This window comes from Panthera pardus, unplaced genomic scaffold (genome assembly GCF_024362965.1).
Source record: "Panthera pardus isolate Hobbes unplaced genomic scaffold, ASM2436296v1 HiC_scaffold_27, whole genome shotgun sequence".
In the NCBI taxonomy this organism is placed as follows: Eukaryota; Metazoa; Chordata; class Mammalia; order Carnivora; family Felidae; genus Panthera; species Panthera pardus.
In genome coordinates, this window is record NW_026526843.1 from 90,046,214 (window position 1) to 90,061,902 (window position 15,689).

Below are 15,689 nucleotides of genomic sequence, written 5' to 3' on the forward strand. Positions count from 1 at the left end.
CCCGAGATTCAAAAAGAAGTTTTGTGTTTCCCCGGGGGCAGCAGCCTAATGCTTCCCTTGTTTTCCGGAACAAAGCAGACATTCAGTGGGGAGGGGGCAGGCGCTGACTCCTTCCCCTCCCCGCAGCACCCCGCACCCCTGCAGGTTCAGAACGCTCGCTCCCGGGCCCCGGTGGCCTGGGCATGGGGTGGGGGCCCTCTTTCCCCAGGCTCGACTACAAAAGCCGCGCCGCCCGCGCCCCAGTCTCCCCTAGCCTCTGCCGGGAGCCTGAGAGAAAGCGACATGGTGTTTGGGTGAGGTTCCCAGCCCGGGCTGGGAGGGCGCGCACGCAGCTGTTTACAGTGTGCCTGTGCTGCTGGAAGCTCACCCACCGCCGCCTGACAGCGTGGGGCACCCGCGCGCTGCCAGCTCAGAGGAGGCGCGGAACGGCGAGCCCTCCGGCACTCGGCCCGAGGCCTCCGCAGCCCTGGGGCCAGGGCGCACGGGGAGGCTCGAGGTCTCCGATCGCGCGAGCCTCCTCTAGCCCACAGACCGCCCCCTCCTCCCCAACAATGGCCTGCATCGGGTAGTATATCAAAGGGACTGGAGGGAAGGGGTGAAGAGCTCGCGAGGGGAGCTCACAGCAGCCCCTGCGCCTGGTTCTCAGCAGTCCTTCCCCTCCCAGGGGGAAGTTCTCCGGCTAGAGTAAGCAAAGCACCCCACTCTGGCGACTCGGAGATACCTCTCGCTGCGGGTAGCTCCCCGCAGCCCCGCCCTTCCCGGTGGACTTCCCCCTCACCCCGCCCCCGGGGGGACGGCTGCACTAGCTGTGCCCACGCGAGCTGGGCCTCGTCCGCGCACTGCTGCCTTAGATCCCGCTCCAGCTCTTCCCCTCTCCCGGGCCTGTGGCGGGCCCCCGGCGCCTCCATCGCGTCCTGAAACTTGATCCCGTGTCGGAAGGACAGTGTGTAAACACCAGGCGCGCTCCGAGAGCCCGCGGGAGGGGCCGGGCGAGGGCCGCCGGGGCAGCGCCGAGGCCCCGCGCCCTCGCCCGCCTGCTCGCCCCGGGCACGATCAGCGGGGCCGCCGCCTCGCTCTCTGCCTTCCCAGTTGGCTTAGCTAATTGGAACCGCCGCCGCCGCTACCGCGGCGGCCTCTTGTTGAATTTTCTAGATCGCAACCGTTCAGTCGTGGCTGCCTGCGGCTCCCCTCCCCCTCCCACAGCTGTTATCTCGGCCGGCAACTTGTTGGTGGTGGGGACGCCCCTCCGCTGACCCTGGCCTCAGACTCTGTGTTCACCCCAGCAGTTCGGGGGTGTTTTTTCTGCGGGGCGTGGGAAGGGAGGTAGAGTCTTATCGAACAGTGAGGCTTCGCGCCGGAATCCGAGGCTCGTTTCGGTGAGCACGAATACTATCCAGAGGATCCTCTCGGGCCGAACGCCATCGTCCCTGCTGTCCTGCACCAAGAGTAGTGACAGTCCCTAAGGGGCTTCAGGAGCAACTCCACTAAGTAACTTCAGTTCATTCCAGGAAAATGTTGCAGAAGGGTGGGGGGTGTTGGGAGGCACGAAGATACCCGCTCTCTCCTGCCCTGCCCCCAATCCCTCTCAGCATTTGGGACTTGCTACAACAGGGTTCTCCTACACCTGGGGCCTAGCCCACCTGAACGAGAGAGGGCCACTTTCCCTCTTGGTTTGAAGTATACCGAGTGGGTCCAGGGGGCACTTGTCTGGAGGTGTACCTCCCTCAAGCTGGGTCAGCTCTACGCTTGTGCCAGCAGGCCCTCCTGGGCCTTGGGTCTCCCCTGGGGAGCCTCCCTTCTCCTTGGCCTGCCACCGTGTACCGTAGCCTCATGCCCGTGCTTGATGCAAACTGTGGGGTCTGCAAACTGTTGGCTCTGCATGGGTCTATAGGAGGCCCAGAGCCTGGCCCAATGGCCAAGGTGGAAAGAAGTGAGGCAGTTTGATAGTACCGAAGTATTCAAGAAAACACCGCTCACGATGCTGGAGCACTGCCCTATAACCAACAACCGCCTTAGAATACCTTTTCCTCCGAGTAGAACGTTTTGCTAGTGGGTTTCACAGGCCCGGAGCCGATGTTATAAAAGTGGCTGCACCCCCAGCCCGGAAACGCATAAACACACACAGGCAAACTCCCAGAGGGCTGGGTCTGCAAAGCACCGCTGAGGGGATCTGTGGCAGCCGGAGAGCGTCAGCTTTTCCTGTGCTGGTTCTGAGAAGGGCGCCTGTTCCCTCCCCTTTGATGGCTCTCTGACAACTGTTAGGGAACAAAGAGGCAAGGCCACTGGCCCATTAACTGTCACTTTCCAACACCTCTTTCCTTCCCTTCTAACTTTTACCCAAATCACCTCTTTGGGGTTTTTCCCCCCGAGGTGTTCTCTCAATCTATTCATAACCAGAGCAAGATTTCCAACTCAGTCCATATCGATCTGAGCTATGATAAGAAGGGAATCTATAAAATTAATATTGTAACTTGGTGTCCGGGACGGCACTTTGGTAGGTCAAGTTCACCTAGTTCTTTGGCGTCTAAAAGCCTCCAGGCCCTTCCAATCAGATAATTGAAGTTATTTCCCCCATTGCTAGTTTCTCTTCTCTTTCTGTAGTGGAAAAAAAAAATGCTCAAAGATGTTTATTCTCCTTCACCCCTATCCTATCAGTCTGTGACAACCTTGTTTCTGTGCAGGGTAAAGTGAATTCCTGTGTTTTGATAAAGAAGAGAGTAATTTGTGTTCCTCTTCAGGCCTGAAAAGATAATTATGTGTCCTGGGAGCTCGCTCTTCTGGCTCTCTAACAGACAATCTGGATTCTCATTCTGGAGCAGGAGTGCTTCCGTGTCCCAGCCTCCTCATCGTCGCCCCCTTCCCTCTGTCACCGCCCAGCCATCACCAGGTCCTTGGGTGGGCCACATGGCCCGAGGGTTTCTTTCTTGAAGGCTAGGGGTACCTCAGAAGACCTTGAGGCTCTGAGTCTGGTATCAGGCATTCACGTTCAACTGACTGTGCGAAGGATATTGGAATTCCTTTTCCATCTCCCTGAAAGCTTATGCCAAGAGCTCCCCATGGGGCCTATGGTGATGGATGTCCTGAGGCCAGAGGAAGGAGCCATCATGGTGGGAAGAGTTGAGTGCTTGCCCGCAGGACTTAGACCTGACCCAAAGCAAAATGCAAACAGCGACCAAAAAAAATAAATAAATAAAAGAAAGAAAGAAAGAAAGAAAGAAAGAAAGAAAGAAAGAAAGCAACTAGCTCCATCCACCTGGTAGCTGGCTCGGAAACAGATCCTACCCAACCCCACCCCGCAACTAGTAAAGCCTGGGGGCAAACCATTCCTTCGGCCTCCCTTTAGCTCGACTTACGACTTACGGGTGGTGCAGTTAAGCATACCAGGAAGCTGAGAGGCATCCACTACTCCTCACTTCCCCTGGCGCTGGGCTCGGCTTGGCTGAACTCGCCGTTCCTGTCTTTTTAGAGGAGCTGGTTGTGTTCCCGAAGCAGGATCGCACTGTGCCGCCTCCCTAGGGGTCCTCAGCTATTGATTTTTAATATCCGTATTCAATATTGTGTATTAAATATTGAATCCATGCACGAGAGGATGTGATGCAAATCACCAGCCGTGCCTGAGACTTTAATAGTTGTTTTATTGCCCGGAAACCACAGTTGGACGCAAGGCATCCTGCAGCCCAGGCTGGGGGCGGGGATGACAGGCAGAGAGGAGAACCGAGCAGACAAGCAAAGCCAGGCCTCCCAAAGATACAAGACCTCTGGAGTAGCCACTGCTGAGGGCACGGCCAGGCACTGACAGCCCAGCAGGGCAGGTGGGCCGAGGGCCAGCTCTCAGGCGGCTATGGAAAGAGCGGGCCGTTCGGTGAAACCTGGGTAGAGGAAGAGGTGTGGGGCTGTGTCCTTCCTTCCTGGACTTCCCTAACTGGACTGTTCATTCCTGTCCGGCCATCCCCCTCCCCCTCCCCATGGATCTTCACCCAGACAGACACAGACACACACACATACACACACACACACACACACACACACACACACACACACACAGCTGTTGAACAGGAAAGTGAACTTGGGGGCAGGAAATTCAGGCCTTGGGCCTCCTCCACCACTCTTAGCTCTATGACCTTGGTACAGACCTCTCTTAACGTCTCTGGGCCCTATTTCCCTCCTCTGCCAATGGGGGTAATGCTATCTGCCTTACCTCCCTCACAGCCCGGCGGTGAGGCTGGCACAAATGAGATAATATTCAGGGAAAAGGCTTTTGTAGACTGTCAGGCCCCACCGTAGGCAGGCTGAGGGATTAGTGTTGGCTTTCCCTTTATACTCCCCCTCTCCTGCAGGCTGTGTCTCCCGGCTGGCTTCTTTCTCTCCGGCATGAGCCCCCTCCTCCATTATGGGCTCCTCTCCTCCTCTCCCTTGGCCACCTCCACTCCGTCTCCCGGGCTCCTGGCTCAGTGTGGCTCTGAGCTCAGACTAGGCACTCAGGTTTCGAGGACGCCCAGCAGGAGACAGGAAGGGCAAGAACAACTCTGAGTGTGTGTGCGGTGGGGGTGGGTATAGCTAGTGTGTACAAGGCCAACAGCCACAGGAAAGCGCCGGGCTCGAGCTGGGGTTTAGGGGAGTGGGGTTGGGGGAAGCAGTGAGTTGGGTGTGCTGCTGGCCCAGTGGAGGGGCTGCTGGGCTCACTGTGGGGGCAGTGGGAGGGAGTGGCGAAGAACCTGAGGCTGGGGACCACTGTTTCGGGAAGTCCAGTCTTGATTACCGATTGTTGGAAAGCCAGGGCGTGGGCTTTGCCACAAGTCTTAAGATCGGGAAACCCAAATGTGAATTAGGTGGAGGGTGGCGACCCTCCAGCGCCCTCCAAGGCAGATAAACAGTTGCCCGAGGCCCCCAGGAGGAAGACCAGAGTTCTCCCAATGGCCGCGCTCGAGCCCTGAGAAAGTGCTGAACTCCTCTAGCCCATATCTTTGTCTGGGGCTCAGGGAGGGGCAGAGACCAGAGGGGTCCCTATTAGCTAAGACCACCCCGGGGACCCTGCCGTGTGCTAGGAAGGCTCAAGCTGACTCGCCAAGCTCATTCAGGCCCAACAGAGACCAGCTCTGGCAGTAAGCTCCGCGGGGAATCCAGGTCGTTGTCCCCTGGGCGCGCGAAGTGGGGTATGCCAGGCCGGGCCTGGCCGTGCACGTCTCCGCGTCGGGGCTCGGGCGTCTGCTGCTGCCTGCGTTTCCGGGTCTGCGGCGGAGCCTCCCCGGCTCTCTCCTCCCGCTTTGTCTCGCTGCCAGCTCTTCGCCTGCCCTCGCCAGCCTCCTGGGTCGGCTGGTCGCGCTCTTCCTCTCCGAGTGCATCTTGGCATTTACGCTGCCTCGTTCTCGCGCGTGTGACCCCCTTGGCCCCACCCGAGCTCAGCCCGACCTCTTCCCGCGGGCTAGTTGGCACTGCCTGAGGATCGCTGCGAGTGTCCACTCCCTGTGCCCCCTCCCCCGACCCAGAACTGACGTGTCCGGGGCTTTGCGACCGCCGGGACTGAAACATCCCGAAGTTCTGCTTTAGCGCCCCAAAGCAAACCCAAGAGGGTCGGAGTGTCCCTCACTGCGTTCCGTGATGCTCCCAGCCCTAGGCAGCAACTGAAGGGGGGCTTTTAGGAGACCTACTTTCCAGAGTGAAGGGGGGACTCTTCAGCGGCCGACCTCGAGCCGTCTGTGGCGTTCTCCGAACTTGAGACTGTAAGCCGCGGAGCAGAATTGGACTACAGGATTCTGCCGCTGACCCGAAAGTTGGCCAGACGTCTGGGTCCGGGTAGAGGTGTCCGGAGTGCGTGTGCATGTGCGGATCGCAGGGACTCTCGATGGATTAGCTGCTACAAAGCGGGGGAGGGGGCGCTGGCCTCGGGCGCCCGGGCCGGGGGCCTGAGAACACCCTAGGCCGCCGGACAGGTGAAGACACCCTTCCGAGCCCGGCCCCTCCCCCTGGGCCCGCACACGGCCGGCCTTTGAGGTGGAAACGGCGTCCAACTCCTTGAAAGTAAACTTGCCGCGAGGGGAGCGAAGGAGGGAGGGGGCTGGCAGGAGTGTCTGCGTCGGGAAGGCTTGTGTCAAGTTTCAACCCCTAATGACACTCGGTGGCAAGGTGCCAAGGCCCTGGGAACGGCGGCAGGGGGAAGGGCGGCCGGGGTCCGGGTGAGAGTGACCGCGCCGTGGGGCCGGACTCGCGAACCCCGAGGCGCACGGCGCGCTCTCCGGCCGGAGGAGGCCGGGGGGCGGGGGCGGCGGGCGGGGAGGGGGCGCTCCGAGAGCCGCCTGAGCGGAGAGGAGCGCAGGCATCTTCCGCAATCCATTCATGCACTGAAGCGCGTGCAGAGCTGCTGATCGCTGCCATTGTTACTCGCGGGCGGTGTGGGAGCCGAGCCTCCACTCTGGCGAGAGATAAATGGCCTCTGACAGCCCCTCCTCGCCAAGAGAGCTCCTCGGATTTCACCGCGCGGCGGCTCTCAGGTCTGTGCCTCGCTCGCTTCCCGGTGAGAACCTTTAAATCAGCCTCCCGGCCCTCCCTCCTCTCCGCCGCTGCCCCCCCGCCTGCTCAGGCCCCGGCAGGGCCCCGGGCGCGTCGCGCGCCGTCTCTGGCCCCCTCCCCGCCTGGGGGGGGGGACGAGGTGGGGAGCTCCGGGAGGACCCGGGGGCCGCGGGGGAAGCGACTGGAGCCCCCCGCCCCGGGTCCGCACCTCCCCCGGAGCGGAGCCCCGCGCCCCGCCTCCGCGCCCACAAGATGGATCAGGCTACCGTGCGGAGAGCGGGCTGTAAATATTTAAAAAGTCTCTCGCGCGCCGGCGGTAATGGCTTTCGCAGTCGGAATGTGTGCTAGGAGAAGAGAGGAACGGCGATGTGTGTAGTGTTGCGAGGTGGGGGAATTGTTCCTGTGCCTCCCCCACCCGGTCCAGGGTGGGCTGCAGGTTCCGGCTTCCCGATTTCCCGCCCTCCGCCTCTCCACGGCCGCGTCCCACGGTAGCGTCGAGAACGCCAGTCGATAGGGAACTTGAGCATGGAAGGGCGACGCAGATCAGGACGAGGTGACCTGGAGCCACTATCCCCTTCGGGGTCTCTCAAGGTCCTAGGCTAGAACTGGCCGGAGATCCCTCGTCCAGATCCGCTTCTCGCTGATGCACGGGGGAGGGCGGGAAAAGCACAGGTTAGAACCCCCTGAGTTTGTGCGGTCGCTAAAGCCTGGGCCAGGGTTTCTGCAGCGGGGGCCTGGGCCCTGTTTGTGCCTTGGCTCCCCTCCCCGTGCCTCTCTTAAGCCTCGATCCACTCCAAAGGCGAGCCCTTCCCCCGGCCTCCCCGCCCCCCCCCCCCCCCGCCCCTTCTGAATCTGAAAGTAGCTTTGTGGCTGCTGGGACAGAAACCTGGGAGGTGGCGACGCGGAGAGATGGGGTGGGGGGCGGTGCCTAGCGCCCAGGCTTAGTGGAGGTCACACGTGGATGTGGAGGGGGATCTTTTGCTTCTCTGGCGAGTGTGGGCCTGGGATCTTTAAGGCCGCTCCCGGCCGGATGGAAGAGGTGGGGGAGGGGGCATCCAGTCTTCCCGGCTGGGAGAGGCTTAATGGGCCCACCACAGGGTGTGTGCCGGGTGAGGCTGTCGCCTTTGCCAGCAGCCCCTCCCTGGCGGGGCGGGGGCGCCGAGTTGCCCAGGGCTGGGGCGGGCCGGGCGCCACGGGTTCGAGGAGAAGATTGGAGGGGTGTGCGCCCAGGCTGGGGCTGCCCCCCCCCCTGCACTCCTCCGCTCCGCCCGCTCGGGGGACCCGCCAAAGTGTGGGTGCTGGCGGCGTGTCAGGGCGCGCCAGGGCTGCTCTCCGCGTTCGAGCGCGTGGAGCTCCCGACTCCTGGCATCCCCGTGCGCGCTCCGCTTCCAGGGGCTTGTGTTGTGCCCTGCTCGCTTGTTTGTCTCGTGTGAGTCTCGTAAACCGCCCTGATTTATTACCCAGACTAAATGCTTAATTTGTGAATATGAAACAGATTAAAAGGGGCGGGGGGGGGGAGGGGGCTTGAGGTCGGCATATTTTAGCAATCAGACCAAAGCAGCCCGGCAGATGTTTCAAATTTGTCGACATTTTCAGGCTCATGTGGAAAGGCAGCCAGAATGGTCAAGAGGTCTTCTCCTTCCTTCAACCTGAGAACTTGGCAGTGATCAAAAGGAGGTGATTAGTAGCTGCAGTGAAAAGACACCGGCAGGCAAGGAGTTAACAGAGGCTGAGCCCTTTACCTCCAGGATTGGGATTGGAGTTGGGGGGGGGGGGGGGAACCTGGTCACAAAGGCTAGAGACATCCCGGCTGAAAAGGCTCAAGTCCCAGAAGCCTACTCTGAAGAACAAAGTAGAGGATCCATTTAAAAGTTAATTTAGTAAATAAACTTTATTGCCGATGAAACAAACAAGAAAGATGGAAACACCAGCTGCAAATGGCCAACAGATAATAAAAATAGTTTGATGTGGCCGAATGTGCTTGTGCCTTTCGCCAGGCTTCACACAGGCCTCACCGGAGCACCCTCTCCCTTTGGAGAGCCCTGACGTGTGCAGGCGGTATTTTTTGGCATTTGTCATTTTTAGGCAACTTCACACATCAAAGGCGAGCACGGTGTGCTCTGGGGCTCCCTGGTTGCAGCCGCCCAGTGAAGCAGATACAATTTCTATAAATTGGCCTTCTCCTCTGGGTTTTGATTGATCATCACCATATGAGATTATTGAAAGTCTAATGTCTCATTTCACTTTCTCCAAGGGGTGAGGAGGGGGACAGTTTATTGGAAGTCAGGCCACGTGAAGACTCTGGTGTTGTGCAATCGTAATTTCCATTAGCCGGGGTAGATCACCCTCTGGAAACTCCCATGCATCTCCTGCCCGTTCCTTGTATCCCCTCCCCCCTCCCCCCCCTCCAGGTCTCAGCTTCTGCCTTTAACAGGTACAGTCCAACCAGCGCCTTCTGGAGCCTTTGTAGTTGTAAGGAGACAATGGCTGTTGACTAAAACAAGGCAACAAAAGATTCCTTTTTAAACATATTTATTATAACTCACGAATCCCCTCTTGAGAATTGTTGCCTACTCCAAACTTTTTTGTTCCCCTTTGCCTCGGTGCTATCTTTCGTTTTATTAAAGTTGATTATGGTTCCTCTGCCTTGTCCTCAGCCAGACAAAGGCTTAGGGAAAGTCAGAGAACGTGTTAATTATATGTTTCTTGTAAACCGACTTTTCATTTCCCCCGAACACATTTAGTTGGCTTGGTGTTTAGTTTAACACTCAATTGCTGCAAATATGCTGCTTAAAAATGCTGTCTTTATTAAAACAAATAAATGAATGCAAAGACCTTTCTAATTTCAACTCGCGTGGGCTAGAAACAGAACAGAAAACCGAAATCGAGAGCAAGAACGAAGGAAAGGCAGCGGGGAAGGGAGAGAAAAGAGACCAGGACACACACACACACACACACACACACACACACACACACACACACACAGTATTTCTTCTGCCATCCCTCCCCCAGCCGTGTTAAACTGGTCCATACAATTGTCCCTCGCTGCGCCCTGCAGCTCACCAGCCCGCCTGGATTTTCCATCACTTGGTGCCTAAGGCTATCATTAGCTGAGAATGGACAACCTCTACCTGCTGGCAGCCCATCACTTACCAGCGGGGGGAGGCTGGCTGCAGGCTCCCGTGCCTGGGCTGGGCCCCATTTGCTCAACCCGAGAGGGGTCCTTGGTTCTTGCCCCTGGGTGCACTGGTGCCTAATTAAACTCTATCCAGGGCAACGTGCACTAAATATACGGAGGCTGAGAGGAAGCTGGGAGGAAAAGGGGGTCATTACCTGGGCAGAGAAAGTGACTCTTCTGAGAGACAGGAGGACGGGATCCCTCTGATCACACTTTCTGTTTACCCTCAGCAGAGCCTCTGAGCGCACATTAACAGTCTTGCTGAAATCAAGGAGAAATGGAAATTAGGAAGGAAAAAAAAAAAAATCTAGAGCCCACAGATAACTAAACAGGGTCCGTGTCACCACCAGGCAGGAGGGAGGTCGACCGTAGCTCCAAACAGACAATGCTAGCTGCAGAAAAATGACTCGGGTGCCCTTGTGGCATTGGAGTTATAGCTCATGTGCCACGGCCCCGTCGCACGCAGGAGCTGGAGCCGTATAAATGGCTGTGAGGACAGAAAGGAACGGATATGTCAGGAGCCCAAGGACCAGGTGTGTGTTGTGAAGCCAATCAGACCGTGGCAAAGCAAGGGGAGAGTCCCCAGCTGAAGGCCGGGGACCCCACTAAGACCTGGGCCCCCGGCAGGATCAAAATGGCCTGACCTGGGGATACAGTGACAGCCTGCAAGCAGGAGTGTGTGCAGAACCCCTAGAACAGGCAGGCCCCCAGGGCTTTAATTGAGTCCCCACTGTACCCGGCTCAAGAAGTCGCTTCTGGAGCGTTAAGGTGCTAGCTCGAGGTGACCCGTTACTGGCAAAAGTAAGACCAGAACCCAGAGCTCCCTGCTTCGGGAAATGGAGTCAGAGGAGGACGGTGGCTTGTGGTTAGAGGGAGATCCAGGGATGCTCTTGGTCACTGCAGAGGAGGCCCAGTGTTTTAGTCGTTCAGCATTTATTAAACACTTGCTGTGTGCAAAGCGCTATGCAAGCCACGGTGCTGCGAGGCCTCCAAGGCATGATGAGCAGGGGACCCTGGGTCCTTTTTCTGTGCCTGGGGACAAAGGCCTTAAAGGAGAAGGGAAGAAAGAAGCCGACCACTCTCAGCCCACAAGGGAGGTTTACAGCGGGGCAGCCTGGACTGTGAGACTGTTCTCCCAGACGTGGAGGTGGCAGGGAGGACATCTGGAGCAGGCCCGTCACTTCAGTTTCCTGGCGGGGCCTGTGTTTCCTCGGGCAGGCCGGGAGAAGGAGTCTAAAGCAAATCCCTGCGCCGAGCGCTCCCTGCACTTGTGTCTGTTGTCCTGGACAAATAGGAGACTGTAGCTTATCCCCAAAAGCTCCTGGACAAATGTAGGCTCTCTGGGGGAGCTGGTAAGGGAATACTGCCTCCCTTAACAAAACAAACCCGAGACTCTCCAAGGTTTAGCACTGGAAACGGAATCTCCCAGCAGAGAAGGGGAGCTGGCTCAAGCGCCCCCCCCACTCCGTGCCCCCCGGATTCCACCTGCCCCTTGGGGCGCTCGCAGTGTGATCACAGGTGCCCTCCCTGCAGCCATCTGGCCTCGGCCCAGCCTCCGCTCTTGGTTTCCCTAAGCAGAGGCGAAACATGCTGGAGCCTTCAAAGCACATTCCTAAACACTAAGGGAGATCTGCGGGGAAGTGAAAACAAAGAGGCCCAAAGAGTGTTGGAGCGGTTCAGCTTACAGAGTCTGTGGGCCAACAGGGCTGGCCCAAGTTCAGTCAGACTCCCTGGCTGTGGGCCAGCCGGCGCTGGCAGCGTGCCCTTTCCAGCCCACCACTCAGCCCTGCGTTGGCCCCCAGACCTGGTCACACCCTCGCACCCAGCCCAGACCCCAGGAAGCCCTGGCCGCCCCTGGGGTTTGCTGGTTCCAGAGGCGGTCAACGGTCCCCGCGGCCCCTTAACCCAGAACTTCGCAAGAGCGAGCGGGTTGCCAGCGGGCCGGCCCCTCGGGGTGCCCTGTTGGGTCTGGGGGTGGCCCAAGCCCCCAACTGGGCCTTGAGCAGCCATCTTGGGCAGCTGTGAACACTTGGTCACTGTTTCCCCATGTGCGTCATAAAAATATCACATTCCGTGTGCTAACTTGTGATAAGCGTGACATCCAGGCCCCAAGAGGTGCCCACACACGTAACGGGGAGAGCATCAGACCCAGGGCCCTTTACGGAAGGTGAGTGTTCATACGACATCTAGCCCCTCTTGTTAGGCGTTGTGCTTGTGGTTGTTGGGGGTGGCCGAGGGAGACCCCAGGCCCCGGGGGCCCCTCCTAAGGAGAACTTAATAATTTCCCCCAAGAGAGAGAAGCCCCACGGAGCTGAAAACCCCACTGTGCTCGCACTAACTAAACCCAGGAGAAAGAGCCTCCCTTGGTTTTCCTCCTCAGGTATATATTTTTCAAGCCAAAGGGTGGATGGTGTATTTCTGCCCACTTTCCACTTACAGCTGGATAACTAGGGATCCCCACCTCCCCCCCCCCCCCCCCCAGCTCTGAGCTTCTGACCTGCTGAACAGGCACACTTGGGAACGGGGAGTTCTGTGCTTTCTTTCCTGAGGTTCCACTCGGACAATGTCACTCACGGTAGCGGCAGATGTTACGGGCAACACCTTCATGTGCCTCAAAATTCTAAGGATAGATATCAAGGGTGTGCAGAGAAGTAAGCCCCTCCCACCCCCAGTCCCCAGTCACCCGGTTTGCCTCTCTGTAGGGAGTCAGTGCGCCCGAATTCTTGCTTACTCTCCCCGAGATGGTCTATTAAGGCTAATTCTTTTTTTAAAAAGTTTCTTTTATTTTTAAAAACCCCAAACCCACATAAAAATCGAAGGAACAGTACAATGAACACCCATATAGGAAGGCAGATTTTTCAAAAGCGCTATATTTATTCAACACGCCTACCCTTGGAAAGAATTCAAAACCCCTTCAAAGATCTGAATTAATTTAACTTTATCTTAAAATGTTAGTTAGAGGGGCGCCTGGGTGGCTAGTTCGGTTAAGCGTCCAACTCTTGGTTTCAGCTTTAGGCATGATCTCGCGGTTCGTGAGTTCAAGCCCCGCATCGGGCTCTGTGCTGACGGCGCGGAGCCTGCTTGGGATTCTCTGTCTCCCTCTCTTTCTGCCCCTCCCCCGCTCTCTCTTTCTCTCTCTCAAAAATAAATATTTTTTTTTAACGTTAGTTAGGAATACTTTGCCCTCGTAGATACGTTGCTTGTCTATCCTTCCCCGCCTGCCCTCAGCACCTTATCAGAGTGAGCCTTTAGTAAATCTTGTGGGGTTCAACAGCAAAGACCACGCAGTAGTTGGCAGGGTGGAGCCAGACTGCTGGGTCGGAAATCTGGCTCGCCACCTGACTAGTCGCATGGCTGTAAGCAGTTACTCTTGGGGCCTCACTTTGCCCACCTGTAAAATGGAGGGTGATGATACGACAGATTTCAGAATGTTGCGAGAATTAAATTGGTTGATAGACATGCATCACTTAACATGGTGCCTGGCATAAATATATATCTCTCTATCTCTATCTATCTATATTATATCTATATCTATATCTATATCTATATCTACATAGTGCTTAATAGGTACTGGGGAGACTGGAGATTTAAACACATTTGGTATCAACTTTGCTTTGGTGATTGCACGTGAGTCGTTTGGCCCCGAGTTCATGGCCTCCGGGTTTTCACTGGTAACCGTGAGAGAGGCCCCAGGAAAGCCGGAATGCAGCTGTATAATCCTCCCCCTGAGAGAATTGCCCTAGCTCAGCTCTGCTCCGTGCTGAGGCAGAGTGGCGTCGAAGGGGCAAGGGTTTCCCGTGGACAGCTTCCACACTCATGGAGAGTTCCTAGCCATGCTTATTAAAAAGGCATTTGGAGAAAAAGTCTACACGCGCCCCCCCCCTTCCCCGCCCCATTTTCTAGTCTAGCTGGTTGCTGCCCTGCTGATAGAACCATCTAGCATTGACTTTAGGGACAGAGCCGAGAAGAGCATGCCCCTCTCTGTCGGGGAGTTTCAGGCTCACAAAGGCCCACTTCGGGCCCAAGTTGAGGGTCAGACAGGCAAGTGGGTGCGATCCCAGGAGTCGCCCTGTCTGACAAGTCGGAGAGGGTCTTATGGACCCCCAGACGAAGTTGTCCTGGATGCTCTTCACATAGGAATGGTTGAATGGTGGGTGTCTTAACAGCCAGAGGCAAGAGAGGACACGGGAAAGATAAAGAAATTTGTTTAAAGGTATGCTTTGCTCTGTGCTATAAAATACTATGCCTAATGTTAGGCTTTGACGGCTGTAATATCTGACCTTGACATTGTAGTGTTTCTGCCATATAATTTAATTAACGTGTGATGCTGGCACGATGCCAGAGAAGTCAAACGTTCTGACAGCTCTTGGAAGCCACATAAGTCCCTTTGAAGTTCCCCCCAGTGAACGAGCACACGGAGAAACCTCCTAAGGTTGAGGACAGCCCCCGAGACGGGGCACAGAAATTTAGCTGTGTTGTGGTTACATCGGATGGCACTGGCCAAGCCACCAGCTGACCTGTCACAGTTCTAGAGGCCTGCCGTGGTTTCTGGGGGCCCCAACCACCGCGAGTGGCTCCTTGAGGAAGAATAACTCATCCTACATCAGGGACCACATGCGGAGGTCTCCTGTTTGCAGACTTTTCTCCACCAAATGTTTTCTTCTTGTTCCACTTGGCCTCTCACCAAATCATCGAGCTTCATACAGGAACATAAATTAGATAAGAGGCATATTAACTAAGGACAAAAAGGACTATATACATCCACTCCGCACATAATTAACACTCACTAGGCACCTACCAAGGCTCTGGGCATTTATGGCAGGGAACAAAACAGTGCCTTGGCCATCATAAAACTCCATTTTACTGGAGAGAGAAAGAGGATAAATAAATGGGCAAAAATACGTAGGTAGTGATTTAGATTGTGATGCGTGTTATGAGGAATTAAGAAGGGTGAGGGGATAGGGAGAAGGTGGGGTTCCCTTTTAGATCGGAGACTGTGCACTGGGAGTCTGGGGTTGGCAGGATCACGTTGCTTAGGCGATGTATCAGTCGGTGCTTGCCACAATTACGCTGTGTAACAAACGACCTCAAAACCTAGTAGTTTACATCAATAAGAATTTATTTCTCACCTACGTGTCTGTGAGTCACCTGTGGTTAAGCTCTTCTAGACTGGGTTCAGTTAGGCTTGACTCCCAAGCGTGGGTTGGGTCTGGTCTCCTGCATGTGTCCCTCTTCCTCTGTGGCTAAGTGGGCCACCTGGAGCACGTTCTTCTCACGGCAGTGGCAAAAGCGCGCGAGAGAGGGCAGAGTGGAAGGGCCGTGACTGTGAAGTCCTAGTCTTGGAACTTGTACGCTGTTATTTCTGCTTACGTTCCGTTGGCCAAAAGACGACATCAAGGGACGGGAGGTCCACTCCGTGTCCGGCGGGATGAATGGCAAAGTCCCACGGCACAAGGGTGTGGATACAGGGTGAAGTGAAGAATTGAGAACAGTAATGCAATCTGAAACAGATGGCTCAAACCAAAACTATGTATCTCTAGCTATGGCATTTATATATACAAATACATATATCAAATGATATAACCGCCCTTGCTAGAATCTTCTGTTTTAGATTAAATTTAAATAAATCCACGCAGTAATTACACATCAGCATCCCTGAGGTGGTTCATTATGGGACCAGAGGCTTCTGGGTCATGGCCACAAACCTCAGGAAACCTGGGAAGATGGACCACAGACCATCCCAGTGCTCAGAGAGAAGGCCGTTGATAGAGAACTTTCTTCCTGCCTGAACTCCCCTCGTGGGGCTGGTGAAGGTGGGAAAAGCCAGAGGAGACCCCCGCCCGCAGACCCAGCACGTGTCCTTGCCGGCCTCTGAGCACGTCTTGGAGTGACACAAATCTGGAGTAGGACCCAAGAGGTGTCACGCTGGGCCTCGCTCTGCTACTGAGTAGACGTTTAGCCAGTCTCACTGGCTGTTTAGGACATCTAGGCTCATGCATTCGCT

The 15,689-nt window shown here is 56.3% G+C and overlaps 1 protein-coding gene across 2 annotated transcripts in view; it reads left to right on the plus strand.

Moving 5' to 3' along the window:
• The window catches only part of BCOR (BCL6 corepressor), a 115,128-nt gene that overhangs the window by 24,755 nt on the left and 74,684 nt on the right, over positions 1-15,689 (plus strand). Inside the window, exon 1 of one of the 2 annotated variants that reach the window (XM_053891708.1) lies at positions 6,381-6,488. The exons of the other annotated variant lie outside the window; for it this stretch is intronic. The gene's annotated coding sequence lies outside the window, so the exon portion shown is untranslated. Of the gene's footprint in view, positions 1-6,380; positions 6,489-15,689 lie in introns of those variants that run through there. 2 annotated transcript variants of the gene reach the window in all.